The sequence below is a fragment of the Pleuronectes platessa genome, chromosome 1 (genome assembly GCF_947347685.1).
Source record: "Pleuronectes platessa chromosome 1, fPlePla1.1, whole genome shotgun sequence".
Taxonomy (NCBI): domain Eukaryota; kingdom Metazoa; phylum Chordata; class Actinopteri; order Pleuronectiformes; family Pleuronectidae; genus Pleuronectes; species Pleuronectes platessa.
The window spans coordinates 7,544,768-7,562,519 of record NC_070626.1 but is presented as its reverse complement, the minus strand read 5'-3'; positions in this window follow the sequence as shown (position 1 = coordinate 7,562,519).

Genomic DNA, 17,752 nt, shown 5'->3' with positions numbered 1-17,752 from the left:
TTCACAATAAAAAAGCAGCTGATATCCTTAACCATGGTTTAGTTTTTCTTTTTAAAGAAGAAAATCGATTCTGCCACAATTTGGGCTCTGGTACCGTTTTTAGAGTTTCAATTTAGCACAGGTATCTGAAATAAACCCAATCGATACCCAAAGCTATTAAATACATAGAGTCACACAGTATCGTATTGGTACTCATTCACTGCAGTTATCTCTGTAACTCTCTCTATCTCTCTTACACACACAAACAGTATGCATGTGCATTCAAGCATTTGGTGGTCGCTGCTGATAGCTGAGAGGAACACACTGATGCTCTTACATTCATAATCTGCTACATTAATAATGCACACAAACCTCCTCACATATGTTGATTTCCCCAGTCTCCCATCTTCTCGCTGGGACTAAGACCATAGTCCACTGTGTGAGCCACACATATGTACAGTACATACATTCCTAGAACATCAAAAGCAGATTAGCACGTGTTGTTCTTGGATTATAATGAATTCAGGCAGCAGATCCAGGGAGTTCTGAATGATGTGAACTTCAAAATCACCGTAGTGATATGGTAATCTCATACATGCTGAAGTGTGTGAATGAAAGAAGTGTGCTTCAAGTAATTATTACAGCGCACAATTGTGTGGTGCCTCCGCATTTACCAACACAAAATGGAGAGAAAAGGCATGTTTGGCTGTCCATGTGTGGATTTGACAACAGCTGTGGATAGATGGGAGGGATTATCATAAATTTGTTTTTCGCAGGGCTGTATTAGGAAATCGAAGAACCTAAAGAAGAGAAGAGATTATTACAATCTGTGGTTGTCAGGGGATTTCCTGCATCACCGTGGGCTCTATCTCTCTTCCAGTGAGATGTGTAGGAATGGGAGTGTTGGGGGAGGGCAGAGGATGGTTTCTCTGCTCAGGAAGGGACCCGCTCATCATGAGCATGGGGATAATATGAGACGCGATGTACCAGGGATAATGTCACGGTCAGGAGTGGGCTCTCTTAACATTATCCGGACCAGGAAAAAAATTATACTAGAATGGCACTCAGTAAAGTTTATACCGTTCACCAAGGCCGAATGCTTATGAAACCACTTTGTATTTGGATCTGCAGCAAATTACACATCAATCGCCATTCGCTACACATGGCGGATCAAGATCCATGAATTCTTCTCTCAGGGATCAACAAAAATCGACCAAAAAACACGCTGTCAATTTTGGTCAATGTAGGACATTATGGAGGAGACTTGGCATGTTAAAAGAAAATCTAAACTTTTCACGATAAACTCTTGAATAAACAGTTGGTGAAAAACACTGATCATATGAAAACAAAAGGAGGATCCATACGAGTTTTCTTCTTTAATATTTAAAGGAAGATAAAATGAATCAGCCATTCGTACCCAAAACCAAAGCTAAATCACAGCGAGTGCCTCGTAATCTGCATGCTGCGCCATGGGGATGTCCTCAAATTAGCAGCAAATGATGTTACCTTGGCCCAGATTGGTAGGGACAGCAAGCCAACTCTGGGTTTGGTTTTATGCTCTCACAGTGATGGTTCATGGGTACAGCAGAGTTGTAACTCAGGCTGTGGAGAGAGTTATCGTCAATCTGTGGGATCCAGATGTATAAAAATCCTCCTTGATATGAACAAACCCATTGCCTGTGAATGAATGCCTAATTAATGGGGCTGTACAGGGGCATACTACCAGATTATTATCAGATAGCACCAGGGAGTCCTCGGGGCACTGGTGTTATGACACTTTTGCTCTTTCCGATGATCAGAGGTTTAATAAATGTTTGTTGCGTTTTCAGGCCACTGGCCCAGTCTGCCTCTAAAATCACACTCACACTACATTGCAGGGAGCTTTCATTAGTTGACTGTAGTTATCAATAATGAATGCAGCGTGTCACATAGTTAGCGCACTGGAATTAATTCACAGCGTTCCCGAGGGTAATTGATGCAATATACTGCACACTGATCGGCACAGGCCCTGTGGCAGATGATGTTGACTTTGAATAGAAACATGTTTCCACATTCTCAATGAGATGACACATTGTTATACCTATGAAATATAATTTCTACTTTGACTCTACTCTTGGAAATTGAGATTCATATAGGCCTTTACATTTTCATGTCCAAACCTACACAGTGGCACTAAAGGCAGCTAAAATCACTATTTTTATAATTACACCCAATCAAGTCAGGAAGCTGAAAGTGGTTTGGGGGGTAAGGGCAAACCCACAGAGAGGCATTGCCCTGTTAGCCTAAGCGCTGTAGAGATTTTCAGCATCTTTCAGCTAATTATTTAGAACCTCTGGCCGTCAACTTCAGCTTGGTTCACAGATTGTGGCTACAGCAGGAAGCGGTACCTGCCCGACAATACATATAAAACAAAGGGAGAAACGAGAGTGGCAGACGGATTCCTCTGCCAAGGCAAACGTCCCATCTCTCGATGATAAAAAACAAGTTGGGGATGGAATGGGTACTTTCTCGGGTCATGCTCTACACACACTTTTTATGGAAATCAGAAGGGGATACACCGATATGGAAATTCTTGGCCGATACCGATATTTAAAATAACAATCTGGCCGATAGCCGATACCGATATTTGTTTATTTTCTTTTTGTTGTTATTCATTCACCCTTTTGTGCCAGAAAAATAATTAAATAATTATTTAAAAAGCACTATTTAAAAAATGTTCAGCCCTTCATCACTCTTATCTTTTAATGACACAAATTGAATCAGATTTATGAAACAATCTTTGATTTAACTAAACTTTATTTAACAGAGACATATCATGACCATTTTTCCGCAAGTTGAAATGGTTCCTTGGGATCTTAATGAAAGGACTAACATATTTTGGTCAAAATACCACAAGGATTATTTAAAACAGCACCTTTTTTTGTGTATGACGTATGTTGTCAGTTCCCTTGTTACCTGTACATGAGACGGATGAAGAGAGCCGATGCACATGAGAATAAAGTACTTAAACAGACGCTACGCTCATACTTTTTACGCCAAGTTACACTGCGTGAGTCAAGATAAGCCCTCCTCAGTTTGACCTGTTTTTAGTGTCGGGCAGAAATCCGGAGGGTTCCCCCAGCGGTCGCCGTAGCTGAGGTAATCCGCGAGAAGGGCCCGACACGCGTCCAGAGTCGCCGCCGCTGACCGCGTACCCGGTCGCCTCCAACGGCCCGCCTTCCGCGCCGGCGATGGACACCGCCCCGTGGTACAAGAGAAAGAAAGCCCCCCCACCAGCGACGCTGTGAGGTGCCACCGGATGAGGACCTCCCGGTGCCGCACACTGAGCCTCTGGCCGCGGCGAGGAGGGCGACGGAGCGACAGCTCCCCCAGCTGCGGCACGTGCCCAGCGGTTTTACAACAAATATGAACATCGGCCAAAGATATCGGTGAAAGTCAAGTTTATTACCGATAAGCCGATATCAGTAAACGAGGCGAATATCGGCCGCTACTGATGTTCGGCCGATAAATCGGTGCATCCCTAGAAATCAGTTTTATAATTTTTGCATATGACAAACAAAGGCGGATGAAAGCTGGTGAACATATCCGAGTTATGCTTACCATTTGGCCAGAAGAACCATGAATACAAATGAATACAGTGTAACATCTGTGCAGTCTGTTTGTTGGTATCCACTTCCTGTTTTATTTTGTTGTCCGGGTTCTTGTGTCCTGTGTCTAGATTTACTTCCTGTTTGTTTCCCCACGCACCTGTACCTTGTTTCTCATTAAGCACTCTCTATTTGTACCCTGTGTTTCCCCTCACCCTCTGCCAGATTGTCATTGTCGCCACCGTGTGTGCATGCTCTCCAGCTCTTTCATTCGTGTTTTGGACTACCTGCTTTTTGACTCTGCCTGGATCTATGACTTTGGATTTTGCCTTATCCCTGAATGGACTTTTGAAGTAAAGTTTTATTTTTTATACTTTATTTTGCTTCTCGTGCTTCTTTTCTGCTACTGAGACCCAGATCTGTAAAGAACTGTCACAGTACAATCTGGCCATGACAGACTCAGCAGAGGAAGACGTTTTTCGCTCGGCTCTCCGTGCACAAGGGAGTTTGCTTCACGATCATGAGCAGCAGCTGTCTTCTCTGGTGGGTGGCGTGCAGCAATTGCAAGCCAGACAGGATGCGTTTCAAACTTCCCTGTCAGTTCAGTTCCAAGATCTTTCCAACCAGATGCAACAGATGCTCGCTAGCCTGAGAACCACTGCTTCGGATCCACCTGCTCAGCCTGCTCCTCAGCCTAGGGAGGCTCATCCTGTTGTTCACCCAGACCCCCGTCTCCCTAGTATCGAGAGGTATGATGGTGATCCGTCTACTTGCCGCTCCTTCCTGTCACTCTGCTCAATGACTTTTGAACTGCAGCCTCACTCTTACCCCTCAGAGAGCTCTCGGGTGGCGTTTAGGATTACTCACCTTTCTGGAAGGGCCCGAGAGTGGGCTACCGCAGAGTGGGACAAGAAGTCGTTAACTTGTGTTTCAGCGAGGAGTTTCGCGGAAGCCTTCCGCAAAGTTTTCGATCATCGCACACCAGGCAGAGAGGCGGCTGTTGGACTTGCGACAGGGAAGCAGTCGAGTCGCCGATCATGCTATACGCTTCCGCACCCTGGCGTCGGAGAGTGAGTGGGGAGAGAATTCATTGTGTGACACTTTCCTGCACAGTCTATCCGAGGACATTAAAGACCACCTGGCCCCACTCGATCTGCCATCCAAATTCGATTCTCTGGTCGCCCTGGCTATAAAGATTGATAATCGACTCCATGAGAGGAGGATGGAGAAGGCTCGATGCAACGATAGACCGCCGGCCCAATGGGGGCAGCCTTCGCCATTCCGGTTTCCTGCACCTTCTTCTGTTCCAGTGAGGCCAGCGGACAGCGCCTCAGTGTCTCCCTGTGGGAAGGAGGAACCCATGCAACTCGGGCGCACTCCCCTCTCTTCTGAGGAACGTCAGCGCCGCCGTAGGGAGGGAAGATGCCTCTACTGCGGAAAGCTGGGCCATTTCTTGGCGGCTTGTCCGTTAAAAAGACCGGGCTCATCAATAAGGAGAGGTTTATTGGTGAGCCAAACCTCAACTTCCTCTAGTCCCTTCAGACCATTAACCCATGCCTGTCTGAGATCTCCTGATGTTTCCCTGGAACTGGCTGTGTTTGTGGATTCTGGGGCCGATGAGAACTTCCTGGATCGGGAGCTAGCTAAGCAGCTCAAGCTGATCCCAGAACCACTCCCTGTCCCCCGGGAGGCCAACGCCCTGGATGGCCGCCTGTTATGTCATGTTACTCACCGTACTCCTGCTTTGAGTCTCACGATCTCAGGTAACCACGCTGAGATGATATCCTTTTTGCTCATTGACTCACCTCAGGTGCCGCTGGTTTTGGGCCTGCCTTGGCTCAAAAGACACAACCCTCACATTGACTGGTCAACTGGGTTGATTTTAGGATGGAGTGAATTTTGCCTCTCATCCTGCCTTGTGTCTGCCTCGGTTAGTTGTTGTCTCCAGAACTCTGACTCTTCCCCAGATTTTCCTGATCTCTCGGAGGTCCCACCCGTCTACCTGGATTTGAAGGAGGTTTTCAACAAATCCCGCGCTACGTCCTTACCCCCCCATCGGCCCTATGACTGTACTATCGACCTCCTCCCTGGTGCCTCGCTTCCGAAGGGTCGCCTTTACTCCTTGTCTGCTCCTGAGACGGAGGCCATGAATAAATACATTCAAGGCTCCCTGGCTACTGGGATTATCCGTCCCTCATCGTCTCCCACTGGTTCTGGATTTTTTTTTTTGTCAGTAAGAAGGACAAATCCCTGCGTCCTTGCATTGACTACAGAGGTCTGAACAATGTCATGGTCAAAAACAGGTACCCTCTTCCACTCATATCTTCTGCTTTTGAACTATTAAAAGGGGCATCCATTTTTTCTAAACTGGATTTAAGAAATGCTTATCATTTAGTTCGCATACGGGAGGGGGACGAATGGAAAACGGCCTTTAACACCCCTAGCGGCCACTATGAATATTTGGTCATGCCAACGCCCCAGCAGTTTTTCAGGCATTGGTCAATGACGTTATGAGGGACATGTTAAATAAGTTTGTTTATTTACCTGGATGACATCTTGATTTTTTCCAAGTCAGAAGAGGAGCATGTGCAGCATGTCCGACGGGTTCTTCAGCGGCTGCTGGAGAATCAGCTTTTCGTTAAGGCTGAAAAGTGTGAATTTCATCAGCGAACTGTTAGCTTCCTGGGGTTCATTGTGGCACCCGGCAGCATCCAGATGGACCCTGGTAAGGTCAGTGGAGTTTTGGATTGGCCTGTTCCCACAGACAGGAAGCAGCTGCAGAGGTTCTTGGGCTTTGCAAATTTCTACAGACGTTTCATCAGGAACTACAGCTCTGTTGCAGCCCCTCTCCATGTCCTCACGTCCCCAGGAACCAGGTTTTCATGGAGTCTCCAGGCAGAAGAGGCCTTTCGGTCTCTTAAGCAGCGGTTCTCTTCTGCACCCATCCTCACCTTGCCAGACCCGAAGCTGCAGTTTATCGTCGAGGTCGACGCCTCTGGGGTGGGGGCGGGGGCAGTCCTCTCCCAGCGCTGTTCCAAGGACAACAAGGTTCACCCCTGTGCTTTCTTTTCCAGGAAGCTTTCTCCTGCTGAGAGGAACTATGATGTGGGCAACAGGGAGCTGCTGGCTGTGAAGTTGGCTCTAGAGGAGTGGAGGCACTGGCTGGAGGGGGCTGAGCAGCCATTTTTGGTGTGGACCGACCACAAGAACCTGGAGTATATAAGGACTGCTAAAAGACTAAACTCTCGTCAAGCCAGGTGGGCACTGTTTTTTAACCGCTTTGACTTTACACTGTCCTATCGCCCTGGCTCCAGGAACGTCAAGGCTGATGCTCTGTCCCGCCAATTTGAGCTGGAGGACACCCCCGGAACCCATGCCACCATCCTGCCTTCAGCGTGCGTCATTGGAGCTGTGACATGGGGCATTACCGATAAGGTCAGACAGGCACTGGAGGGGGCAGAGATCCCGGTAGGCTGTCCGGAGAACCGTCTCTTTGTTCTGTCTATTCTCCGTCCGCAGGTCCTGCAGTGGGGACACTGTTCCAACTTTAGCTGTCATCCAGGGGTGGCTCGCTCCGACAACGTTTCTGGTGGCCCACACTGAAGGAGGATGTCCAGGAGTTCGTCGCTGCATGCCCAGTCTGCGCCCGGAATAAGACCTCTCGCCAGCGGCCCCACGGTTTGCTCCACCCTTTGCCTATTCCCCGGCGACCCTGGTCGCACATCTCTATCGACTTTGTAACTGGACTGCCTCCTTCTGAGGGTAACACAGTCGTACTAACTATTGTTGACCGATTTTCTAAAATGGCTCATTTTGTCCCTCTGCCGAAGCTTCCCTCTGCCAAAGAGACGGCAGAGGTTATGTTGTCTCATGTTTTTCGTTTACATGGACTCTCTCAGGATGTAGTGTCGGACCGGGGACCCCAGTTTGCCTCCAGGTTTTGGAAGGAATTTTGTAGGCTCATTGGTGCCACAGCCAGCCTCTCCTCTGGTTTTCACCCCCAGTCAAACGGCCAGACGGAACGCTACAACCAGGAGCTGGAGACAGGACTCCGCTGTGTAGTTTCACAAGATCCTTCTCTTTGGAGCAAAAAGTTAATATGGATTGAGTATGCTCATAATTCTCTCCCTGTCTCAGCCACAGGACTTTCCCCGTTCCAGTGTGTTTATGGGTATCAACCACCCCTGTTTCCTGAGCTAGAGGAGGAGATTTCGGTGCCATCTGCTCAGGCCTTGGTGCGCCGCTGCAATCTTACTTGGAGAAGAGCACGGGCGGCTCTCCTCCGCACCTCCAGTCGGTACAAGCGTGTGGCTGACAAGAACCGTTCACAAGGTCCGCACTACAGGGTTGGCCAGAGAGTCTGGCTGTCCACCCAGGACCTTCCTCTCCGCCTGGAGTCCCGCAAGTTAGCTCCCAGATTCGTTGGTCCGTTCACCATCACCAAGGTGGTAAACCCTGTTGCGGTGCAGCTCAAGCTCCCCAGGACAATGAGGGTCCATCCGACCTTCCATGTGTCCAAGGTCAAACCTGTCAGGACCAGTCCGCTGGCTCCCTCCACCAGACCCCCTCCACCCCCCCAGGTCATTGATGGGGGGCCAACATACGCCGTAAGGCGTCTTCTGGCGGTCCGCCGCAGGGGCCGGGGACTGCAGTACCTCGTGGACTGGGAGGGTTATGGGCCCGAGGAGAGGTCCTGGGTCCCTTCTAGGGACATTTTTGCTAAGACTTTGATTCGAGATTTCCACCGGCGTCACCCGGACCAACCGGGGACGTCTGGAGCCGTCCCTTGAGGGGGAGGTACTGTAACATCTGTGCAGTCTGTTTGTTGGTATCCACTTCCTGTTTTATTTTGTTGTCCGGGTTCTTGTGTCCTGTGTCTAGATTTACTTCCTGTTTGTTTCCCCACGCACCTGTACCTTGTTTCTCATTAAGCACTCTCTATTTGTACCCTGTGTTTCCCCTCACCCTCTGCCAGATTGTCATTGTCGCCACCGTGTGTGCATGCTCTCCAGCTCTTTCATTCGTGTTTTGGACTACCTGCTTTTTGACTCTGCCTGGATCTATGACTTTGGATTTTGCCTTATCCCTGAATGGACTTTTGAAGTAAAGTTTTATTTTTTGTACTTTATTTTGCTTCTCGTGCTTCTTTTCTGCTACAGAGTCCCAGATCTGTAAAGAACTGTCACATACAGATTTTTTTTGTATCTGGTGGATGTGTGAAAAGGAAATTATTGCTAATGTGTTTGCAATCCCAACTTAAAAGCAAATTTTTCAATGCTGTTTGTTTCCACTGCCCCTAAATGGTCAGATTATCAGTTATTGTGAGACTAAAGATGTGAACATTTTCACAGAGAGCTGACAGAGGGTACTCAAATATTATAAATTAGCAAATTTTCGTGAATTGATGACCTAGTTTCTCTAAATGTCAACCCTGGCCTGCACTTCTGCTGCTGCTGTTCATGAAAACAAAATGCTGTATCTCGCTGAAAACCTGCACACGGCTTTGTTTACATTGGCCTTCTAATGCATATCAATATAGGTATTATAATGGGTATTACTAGAGCATTACAAACTAATCCAAGAATTACCCTCGAAGAACACAATATTATTATTCTTTTTCTGTCTGTTTATTAAAATGGTAAGTAATGCAGCATCAATCCACGTCTGTGCACCGATGATATATAATTCTTGTCTTCCGAATGCATTCATCGCAAACCTTTACGGCATTTTCTCTTTCCCATTCTTTTTCCTTTCTTTTCCACGAGGAAGCGGCTTGAAGCTGTCAGGGCCTGCTTGGCGATAACAACCACGGGTGGAGAATGACACCTTGAGAGTGACAGATGAAAAGGAATCAAATTCTCCCCGGAGCCAACTGTATGGAACTGATACAGGCTTCCCCCTCCATTTCTATCCCCACAAACAGGCTACCACATTAACTTATTCAAATGGAGGGTCAAGCCTCAGTTTAGACGCCAGACCTGTCCCAACGAGCCCGAGCAGGGAGAGGAGATGGAGTCGGGGGACAGAATGAATTGGGAATAGAAAATTGAATAATTGTACTTCTGAATTAATGCCACTTAATCTCTCCCTCAGACATTGAGTGATAATGGAAAAGTAAGAATGTAGGAAAGTCTGAGAGACGAATAAAAGTAAGAATGAATGTGCCTTTGCAAAGAAGAGGCTGTCTTATTGAACTAATCTGAGGATAACCAAACAGAGGCGTCTTCTGAACAGAGCCCTTTAGAAACCCCTTTTCAAGAGTAGCTTCCCACTTTAGCCCTGTAGCCAGGAATCAGAGTCCTTATCAGAGAGCTGGCTGGAATCCATGCTGCATATGCAGGGAGTCATTCTGATATTCAGCCGGCTGTGATGGTCCCTGAGGATGAACTCTTCCCTCACCTCTGATCCTTCAATAAAGAGAGAGCAGGACACAGCACCAGGGGAGAGTCAGTCTGGTTTTTATGAAGGTACCTTAAATTATAAGCAATGCATGGTTTATTCCTTGAGATTGAAGCCGAGGAAAAAAGTAAAGGCTAGGTGACTCGTGCGCCGCTGCAGCGCTCAGAGATTCTCCCTCCCGCCTCTCGCGCTCCGTCTTATTTCTTCTGAGAGCAAGGTCCCATGCTGTGCCACAGATTGAAGACACTGCGTCTGGAAATCAACTGCTTGGCTAGGTAATTTGGCTAATGGACTAATCTCAGCTAAACTTTTGTAAATGAGGGTTTTATGAGGTGACTCTGAGAAAGAAACATTTCGCCAATGTCATGGATGATAAACATGCAATTGAGCAATCACATCGAGCTGAAAGCTGTAGTGCAGCTGTAGGGGAATGGAACTTTGCATCTCTCTGCGTGGTAATAATGACTAGATGTATGACACTGTATGCATATGCAATCTCAATTTGATTCTTAGAGCCAGTAAATCACAGAAATGAATGTATATTGTTTTAGCTGTGCAGAAGAAGGGGCACTTAAAACTTTGTTGCATCATCTTCATTGAGAGGGACATTTTATTTCTGGTTATAATAAATTCCATTAAAATTTTGGAAAACTAATCCCCTCGTGGAAATTGCCAAGGAACGTGTCTACGATAATGAACTTATTTAAAAGTTTTAAGTGAACTTAAAGCATTTGTCATGTGCCCTGAGGCGTTGTTAGGATCTTTAATCATTGTGGGGGCTGGAGCAGCCCTGAAATCTTGAGATTTCACACAGTACTTGCACCATTTTCAAGTTATTTCAGATTAAAATGATAAAATATGTGAGATCTTGTGCTTTATCAAAAGGTTTTGGTCAGGTGTGTAGGGTTTTACAACACTACTGCAGTGCCTGTCCTGAACCAGCCTGTGGTCTTTTTGCAGCGGCAGCGCTGCTGCACAGAGACCAGATTATTTAAAGTCCAGTGAAGTCAAACTCAGAACGTAGATCCCCGTCAACACATCAGTTATTCTTGCCGTTCAGGAGCAGTTGTCGCAATCGACAAAGTCACTTACGTTGAGGAGTCCCAGTCGCCATTAGTAGCCTGTTTATTCAAAATGTATCAATATTAAACCAATGTGTCCAAAACGCACCAAATTTGACACTGCACTTCTTTTGGGCCCTTAACAATACATTCAAGATTCAAGATTCAAGAGTTTATTATCAAATGCACAACAATAAAATTAAGCAGTCACTGGCAATGAAATGCTTGAGTCACAGACTCAAGTGTGAAGCTGATGAGATGATCAGTTCTTGAGATTTCTGTAAATAAGTAGATGGATGAAAATGTTTATTTTCACTAGAGCCCTAAATCCTGAAAAGAGCTTTGTTGATGAAGCAGTACAATGCGAGATAGTATGCTGCCAATGCTTTGTTCCGTTTTGATAATTCCATCCCATATGGGCTTGATAGTCATCAATGCACTACATCAGTATTGGATGCCAGCTACAGGCCGATATTCAGTAGAGCAACAGATGGACATCAACCGGCATCATATATTATTACTTACTGCAGTGTAATCAGTGGACTGTGTGCGATGAGAACATCCATAAAATCATCCACCCCCATCCCTCCCTCTTATTACTCTTTCAAGTTCTCTCCCTTTCTCCTTCTATTGTATCCATTCACATTGTTGGTCTATATCCTCTGTTGCGTTTGTTTTTACTTGTTTTCAAAAATGTTGTTCCTTGTGGTTAAAAACATTGGAGAACACTGAGCGATCTGAGCCAGAGCCGTCTTCATCAGCAGCCTGAGCTGTTCTCACATCCCGACTCATCTGCTGCTACAGCAACAGGAGGCAACTCTTCCTCCTCTTACTTTGCCTGCACCTGTTGCCTTCATCCTTTTTCTTAGTGAAAAGCTTCTTATGTCCACAGCCTTCAAATCTTGCCACAGTGAGTTAGCTCGCTACTCGACACCAGATGTAAACAATGAGAAGAGCTGTAACCGGTGCGCTCTTACACTCAGTCAGAACTTGTGTTGTTTGTGTTTTTCATCAACAATGTCATATTGTGAATGAGACAATCCAGGGGTTGTTCAGAAAAACATGAGGTGCTCTTGCCTCGGATGCCCAGGCCTATGTACTATGTGGGTGTCCTTCCCTTGATTGGGCTATTCACTGCACTACGGCAAATATCTGCATAACAAAAAAAGAGTCTGCACTGAAGTACCATGTGGAGTACCGCGTTTCATTAGTCTGCTATTCTCTACTTGTGCTGGAAAGCTTCATCATGTAGGAGTCTTACAAATGGCCCACATTTGCGGAAATGAAATGATTAAGTTTGGGAGAATTTAAATCAAAAATAAAAATGCAAATATCGTCAAGCCCCCAGGCTCGAGGCTTTATTGCACGTACATCTAGGTCGCTTTTCTATTTACTGTATTCAAAGTCATTTTCACTTGTCACTCTGAAAAGTAATGCAGGATAAATCTCATTTGAAAATTCTAATGGATCCCATCAACCAATCGGGGCCAAAAGAAAGAGCCGTGGAGCGAGGTGAGAGAGAGAAAGAGAGTGCCATCTGATTTTAATTTAACATGGGAGCACTGCTTGATTTAATGGCACTGCCTTTTGTGCGATCTGTATTTTTTGGAATGCGTATTTTGTAGTATTATGTCTATTATGACACCACACAAAGCTTTCACACACAGCTAGGCAATTTATGGCTGCACTTCCACATTATGTATACGTTATTTTGTCCTTCATCCTGTAGCTTAGAAAGCAATTTATAGCAGGAGCAGAAACTTTGAAGGCAACATGGTCACTGAATGAACTGACAGACAGACAATATGTCGGTTCTGATTAGGACTAACCAGTGGTATGATAGAGGGGGACGGGGCCAGCGAGGTCTGCCACGCCATCTCCGCTCATACTGCTTGAAGGAACTCCAAATTGTCAGGACCCTGGAGGTCAAAAGCACTCTGGATGCAAAGCTCTCGTTGCATCCACACACACACACACACACACACACACACACACACACACACACACACACACACACACACACACACACACACACACACACACACACACACACACACACACACACACACACACACACACACACACACACACACACACACACCTTGTTTGCCTGCTGACTGTGGATATTGCAGATCCGTGTCCGGTCCTCCAGCAATGGGCCAGTGATTGGCAGGTAAGTGGCTGGTCTGTTTACAGCGTGGCCGTCGGATCCAAGCCCACACTGTCCTTGACCTGAAGCTCTACCTGAGCTGCATAAATTTGGATTAAACGTCCTCCCCATCAAAGGCACCCAAAGGACTTACCTCTTGTTTTCTGTCGGGGCAATAACCCTGTACATGCACGCTGGCATAAGCAGCTCAGTGATAAGTGGGAGTGTAAAATAATATATGTCCCAGTCTCTCTTGTTTCAATTCCTGTTCTTGAATACAATTCCTGTTCTATTGCGTCATAAACTTGATAATTTTTTCAACATCCAATAAGTTATAGCCAGATAATTTATGATTATTGAATGTATTTTGAGTCTTATTGGTACAAGTTAGCACTGTCGCCTCACAGTGAGAAGGTTGCTGATGTGAATCCCAGCTTGGACACTATGTTTTCTGTGGTACATGCACAGTCCAAAAAGCAAAGGAGATTGGGTTTAGGTTAATTGGATGATTTGATTTTAAGTGGGCTTGGCTCCAGCTTCAGAAGTATAGATAATGGATATTTTTGATTTGAAGTGATTTGGAGTAATGGACGTAGTAAGCTCTGTAAGTGATCCTCAAAAGATATGCTGTTTAGATGATGGATGGAGAGTATAACAATACTTAGGGTTCGTTCAATTTTCTTATGTTCCTTGTGATTTTTTTCTGGTCTGTGAGCCCGACCTTAATACAGATTAGTTACTTGATAGCGTGGCACAACAAGCCTTTGTATTGGAAACTCAAAGGAGTTTGATAGCCCTTCAAAGATTAGCCACAGGCTGTTTATTTTGGGAAATGTGCTTTCTTCTTTCTTTGTGCGATGTATGTCCTCTCTAGTGCCTCTAAAGTTGAAATTCCTGTGCAGTCCACCGGGCTAAATGAGGGAGGGGGGCCCCACAGATTGACAGTCTGAAGAAGGTGCCCTTAGGAGGCCTCAGCATGTGTGGCCTGGACACTTTGTGTATGTGTGTGCTCTGAAAGTTTTTGTCCTGCAGGTGGTGCTCTGAAGGCAACTGGAAGGTGGTTGACTGCCACTCAACCCCCTACTATCTGGTTGCCTCCAGGGAGGCTCTATGTGTGCTTTGGTGCCCATCAACACACACTTAACCACACACAAGCAGCTATACACAAGCACTTCCCTCCGCTGGCATATATGCCTGCCTCCTACCTGGCTCAGCCCCTCCATTAGCCCCCCATACCGCGCCCGCCCTCCCCTCCGCAGGGAAACACCTGCAGCTAAAGTCATGGCCCTGCCTGACAGCTTCCCTCTCTTCTTTGGATAGCAGCACTGCGTTTTGATAATTTCTTTGCACCACTGAATCGTTGTAGAGCACGAACAGATTCTCTGGCTTTGAATGTATCATCAGTCCAGCCTAAAGGGAACTTCCCAGTGCTCTGATCCACCAACACCTGAGCTGTGCACTAAAAGTACATATCTTCTTCTGTTTGAAAATTTCAGACCGGCGTCAGGGTCATGCTCCCATTATTGCTGCAACTACAATCACCATGTTCCCAACAGTGATTAGAGATGTTGGAGTGCATTGAATCATTGTTTACCTCTTTATTTATTAACATTAATAACCAATAAGAGTTTATTTCCCACAAATATACATATTGTGTGAAGAAGCTGGAGAGCATCCCTCTCACTATGAGGCAGAGGAAGTCATTTTTTGTTTTGTGCTTTTAATTTGGGAGCCCGTCCTTATCTATTTTCTGTATACGGGTCTATTTCTGAGGAGCTTGGTTTCATGCACACTTAAACCCACAGGACTCCAGCAGATGTCACTCATCTTGTTAGGTTGCACCAAATGGAAGAGGATGAAAGTTTGTCATTCTTTAAGTATTTCTAAAGTTTTATGTGAATTTTCTTTTACCTGTGTTAGGCCTCAATCATTTGAGTATTATGCTAAAAGTTAGGCAAGGTTATCCTGTAAATGTATTTTTAGTTAACAGGTGCCCCTCATAGACCACAGGTATACATGCAAGGCAGGAGAGCTGGAACCTGCTACTATGGACTTCAAAGCAAAGTAGATATAATGACAAGATCTTGGGGAACTCAGAGATAAGAAGCAATAATATCGAGGCTATGTATTGAATAAAATATTAAATAGTACTTTTATTTGGACTGAAATATGACGAGAGGGGAACTGATGCTGAACCTTGCAGAGTCAAAGTTAAGCTGGGATCTATGTGATCTTTTACAAAGAACTTCTGGGTGTTAATACTTTTTGACAAGGTGGTGGTGGGAATGTTGTTTGCCAACCACGTTAAACACCATGAAGAAAAAGGAGATGGTGGTGGATCAGGAGGAGGAGCTCAGGTTCAGTGTCATGGCTGCTGGGCGAGTCTATTGCCTGTGAGACTCTCTGTTTGTTCATCGGCCTGGCTCATGTTGAAGAGAGTTGTTGAATGAAAAGTAAATTACGATGGTCGCCTGTAGTTAATCACTGCTGTCAGCTTTCATGGTGCTTGTAAGGATTTCACTCACATCAAAGTAAGTTATCGTTTGTATTTCAAAACATTCGTTTGTTTGGAATGGGCTTCTGATCTTGTGCAGTGTTAATGCTCCTGCGCTAATAATAATTATTACATGTCAGTAGTGATTCGTCCCCCCTGAAATTGCATTCATCCTACCTGGTATATCTGCAATGAAAATGTTATAGTCAATTCAACTTTTGAAAAATAAAAGCTCTGAAATTTTGATCATTATAAAGCATCACTGCAACAAAACCGAACGTTGTGCTTTTAACTTGAAGAGAACTGGTGAAAGAGGAAGTGATTCTATAAATGTAGCTGCAATGATGGAGATCAGCAATATCGACACCAGGATGTCTGTCCAATCTGGTGAAATAAATATAATCCAATTTTCAAAATGACCTGATGGCGATGTCTGAAGGCACACTAACCCCGCCCCCCATTGTCAGCCACAGAACAGTGTTAACCTGTGTTCTTAATCTGATAGTATTGAACGTATCACATGTCCAAATCCCACCATCACACTCCGCACTGCCCTCCCATTGAACACTAACAAATACACATGCTAATTGTGGAATTAGCTGGTAGATACTGGCAGCAACATCGTCCACGATACTCTCTATTCATTTTACTTACATTAGCTGCTTCTCTTGCAGGGTCTTGGTATTGATCACAGTGGCTCATGGTCACATGGACTCAACAAGCACTTTATAGAGCAGAATAGAGCCATTTTTAATGTTATTTGTAATGCTTGTGCTTTTCTCACCTTGAAAAGTCAAAGAGTCTGCTTTAAATAAGCAATGAAGGTCGTTGAATGAGCTGTTGTTTGGTAGACTTGTTAGTACGCATGTTCGTCAAAGAGTTGTAATGGAATAAGTCCTTATGTCCTTCAAATTTGTAGTATTTTACAAAAAATTTAGAAAATGCTCTAAAGCTTATCAACTTGTTACTTTTCCTTATTCCTTCACTTCAATTTAATTTTGAAATTCTGTAACTACTTAGTTATATTAATTATTCAATAAACATTTTTCCCATGCACATTAAAACTTTGTCTATATAAAACTACTGTCAAAGATATGTCGCTCAGGTTATTTTTATTGTTGTTTACCAGGTTATTTCGATTCAATCATGTCACTTTAATAATAAGTTCATACTGAAGTGTCGCAGATTTCTTTAATAGAAATGTCTTAATACTTTCAAACCCAGCATGGTCTATAAGATAATAATGGGAAGATGATAAAGGCTCACACAGTAGCAAGAAGTAGTGATGCAAGCATTAGTATTGCTCCCCACGTTGGTAATGTGATCGGATCACAAAAAACACAAGCTAATACCAGTGTGATAAGACCTGCCGAAAGTAACACATTTTCTATGTTTAAATTGACAACATTTTAAGGGGGAGTGTATTTTGACATTTTAGGTGATCCATGTCCTATCCGCTAACCTTAAGGAGACAGGAAGTATGACCAGCAGTCGATCAAGATCTTTTGGCTTCACTTTGGGGGAGATGTGTTACATATCTGTATATGCACTTTATAGTTCTGCCAGACCCTTTGCTGGTAGCAACAGAACTAGCTGGTAAGGAGGCGGGGGAAGTTGTTATTAACACCAAACATGGATAGCAAAGCTTAAAAAAAAAAAAAATTCAGAAATGTTCCTGCTGTTCTCACCATATTCAGTTAAAGTTCAACAAAGTTCAACAATTCTGGGCTGACTTTAAATAACTTGTCACACTTAAGGCTGTAGTTTCTCTGCATGGACTTTACATCTTCTCTGGTCTTGGTCTAAGTTTCTTCCTTCCTGGTTCAAAACATATAACTTAGTCCTGGAAACTCTACACCAGCCTGTAGTCATACAAATATGTGAACTTATGTTTTTTATAGTGTGTTTATAGACTGGTGAAGGATTTTTCTGTAAAATCTGGGCTGTGTATAGAAACTGGGTAAATGGATGGTTAATGACAATGAATGGCAAATAGCAAATGTAGGATTATTTCAGGTAAATTGTCAAAGAGAAAATATCCCTAAAGGAATGGTCATGGGGCCCACTGTGGTGCACTGCATGT